General features: G+C 40.5%; 1 pseudogene; it reads right to left on the bottom strand.

Moving 5' to 3' along the window:
- Nucleotides 1-239: 239 nt before the first annotated feature.
- On the bottom strand, nt 240-913 carry LOC138090228 (UDP-N-acetylhexosamine pyrophosphorylase pseudogene; annotated as a pseudogene).
- Between the last annotated feature and the right edge of the window lie 2,446 nt (nt 914-3,359).

Raw genomic sequence — 3,359 nt, 5'->3', positions numbered from 1 at the left:
TGATCAGTCAACCAAAAATAAAAGGTATTCTTATGATGGGAGAACTTAGTATCTGGCTCATATACCATTCTTCACGGACTCCATTCTCATCAGTGATTAAAGGTGCATGGAATTCTCTCTCTGTCATATAACTTTTTAGTCCTTCTCCAGTATAGGAAATAAGAGGAGAGATTTCACATTGGATTGGTGCATCATTGGCACCCTTCAAGTGGGGAATTGCTGGGAGGCAAGAGCCACTTTCATCTATGACATGGCCTCTTGCATTGAAGACCCAACAATGATGGAGAGACATCAAAACATGCCTTGCAGTAGTAGAGTTGTCCATTCTGACTGTTTTTGTCCTTCAGTGGGGAAAACTCATCTTCCCCTAATACTTCATACAGCGTAAACTTTGTGGATTCCATTGTTCTTTCACTGGTTATTATATACCTCAAAAAGATGAATTTGTTGCCATGATATTATTCAGCTAACTATTGAAGCCTCAGGATACAGTCTGATTGAATCTGAAAAAGTGTCTTACAGGATGGCAAACCAACATCATACATTCCGTAGAGACATGCTACACTAGGTCTTGTCCTCTGCCCACCAGCTAGAAGAACTGCCAATTTGTTCCAGGAAATCTGGAAAAGTCCTTGTCCTTCAGTTTCTCAGGCCTGCAGCTGATTTGGATCCCTGGTATCCCTGCCCAACACCTCTCAAGGGACAGGTTCTGTTTAAGCATCCACTTTCTCTGGGAAGAATGATTAAATCGATCAGTCATCTTTTGGTAAAAGGAGTTCAGCTCCTCAAATTTCATGGTCTGGAGCTCTGCATAAAGTTTTACCTGTTGGGCTTTTTCCAGCTCATTCCAGAAGTGTAGCAGGTGTTCTTGTCCAGCTTTGAACATCCTGAGTTTGAGGCCATTAACATTCATCATGTTCTGGGATTCAGGTGTTTTGATAACTGGGGTATAGTTTCTACACCTGTAAACCTCCCTCAGCCTGAGATAGCTCTTCCTGGCTCTGGCTCCTTTGGCATGGCCACTCATTGGCATCCAGTGCCAGCTCCCACTCCAAGTGTACACCCTCATCTGGGGCCGGGGCAGCAGGGCAGTTGGAAGCTGGGGGTGAGGGGTGGATTGACAGCCTCAGTCACTCCATCCACCCTTTGCTGCAGTGAGTGGTTGCCTTGGACAGCATTTTAAAGTCATATGTAAAAATGGTAGAAGTTATCGTCAGTTGTTATCTATATGTCACTCATAGAGATGGGTCCAGGAAATGATTTCCTTTCTTTTTTCTTTCTTTCAGATGATTTGGTGTCTTAAATATAAGAAAATGAAAACTTCATCACTTAACACATTTGCTTCCCTTTTGCAATGGCTGTCAGAGTTTAGAGCCAAACACATTGCTCAAATATCATCCTCTATCTGATAATGCCCATCTTTTCTGTTTGGTGTCCTAATGACTTTAGAACTGAAAATAGGATGGCCTTTGTCCACAGTTATACTACGGTTCCAATTTCAGCTCTTCCTCTTGCTACTTACAGGAAGCTACATGACCACTTGTCAATCCACTTGACTTCTATGTGCCTCACTTTGCTTATGTACAAAATAGATAAACATAATCCTTCTTTCATCAAATTGTGAAAATTAAATGAAAATCTGTTTTTTTATCCTTCAAGATTAGTTTATTTCTTTAAGATGGACCACTTTGAGTTTTTAATCCTTAAATACTTTGCTGAGTTTAAATCTGTTTATGGTGAGCTGCTGACTGGAAAAAGTGCATCTTTGTAGCTAGAGCTTAAAGGTCCTTCATACAGAGGAGGAAGAAAGCCACTGGGAAGTCAGAAAGTTGTTTATGGTTTTCTGAATAATTTAAAAATTAAACTTTCTTTTGGTGAAGAAAATGGCAGCCCACTCCAGTATTCTTGCCTGGGAAATCCCATGGACAGATGAGCTGGGCAGGCTATAATCCATGGGGTTGCAAAAGTCGGACATGATTTAGCAACTAAGCCACTACCACCATACTTATTTGTAGCAGAACATGGTTTTAGAACCTGTTCAGCATACAGTTCCAAGAAGCCAGTACCAATTGATTGGAGTTAGAATGAGAACTAAATTCGCTTGGCATCTCTGTGTTTGTCACTTAAAAACATGGGCATATCTTTATGAATTTTTTTTCTGAAGTAAGAAAGTAATCCATGTGGCTTCTTCCATACCTTCTCATCTAATTTACCCTATAATTTAGAAGTAGTATAGAAATAATTTTCAAAATGGAAAAATCAAGATTGTCTCTGTTCATAGAACAGATTTTTCAAAAGCAGATATAAAAGACCCAAGGCAAGCAGGACAATTAATCCTAGGTTATAATCTCAGTGTTATTATAAATCTCTTGACTAACAAGTAGGAAGTACAATTCAGTTTACCAAAGGCTTATTTTTGTAACAAAAATAGAGATGGTTTAAAGACTCAATACATAGACTTTTAAATTCATACTCTTGACATTGGGTCCTGCTTTGCCCCTAACAGTCTGACTCTGGGGAAAGTAATTTCTTTGTTTCAGTTTTCGTACCTATAAAGTGAGATCTTGAATTCTCTGTCTCAGTTTCTTCATCTGTAAAATGTGACCAGTAATGATACCTCACTATCATAAGATTCAGTGATTTAATGCTTGGAGAGCACTTAGAGAAGTGCCTAGCATACAGTAAGTTCCTTTTAAGTATTAGTTGCTCAGTTGTGTCTGACTCTTTGAAACCCCATGGACTGGAGCCTACCAGGTTCCTCTGTCCGTGGAATTCTCCAGGCAAGAATACTGAAGTGGGTAGCCATTCTCTTCTCCAGGGGATATTCCTGACTCAGCGATGGAACCTGGGTCTCCTGCATTGCAGGCGGATTCTTTACTGGCTGAGCCACCAGGCACGTGTTAACGAAATATAAGCCAGTGAATGATGAAGAAAGCACGGGTAGATATGTAGTCAGGTTGTTATGAAAAAGGAGCGCAGCACAGTCTTTGGAGACAGTCAAGTTGAATTTTGACTCTACCACTTTCTCATTGTGGAGGCTTGGACCAGTCAGTTTTTTCCATCTGAAGAATAAACTTAATAGGTTCTTGGGCTCCCCACTTAAGCGAAAGCCCAATTCCATGATGATTAAAGAAGGCATCTGGATCCTTTGATTTAATAGGTTATAGACTCTAGAGACATATTTCTGAAATTTCTTCCTTTCCTAGCCTTCTTCCTCCTTTTCTTCTTTCCTCGTGCCCTCATTCACTTCTCTTCCTTTCTTCCACACTGACTGAGTGCCTACCATGTGCCAAACATTATCGCAGGTCATGGTGGCACCATAATCCACTTCGCCTCTTTCAGGGGGTCACTATCTAGTA

The sequence above is a fragment of the Capricornis sumatraensis genome, chromosome 14 (assembly GCF_032405125.1).
Source record: "Capricornis sumatraensis isolate serow.1 chromosome 14, serow.2, whole genome shotgun sequence".
In the NCBI taxonomy this organism is placed as follows: Eukaryota; Metazoa; Chordata; class Mammalia; order Artiodactyla; family Bovidae; genus Capricornis; species Capricornis sumatraensis.
The sequence above is the reverse complement of the archived record's forward strand: the minus strand, read 5'-3'. Positions and strand labels throughout refer to the sequence as shown.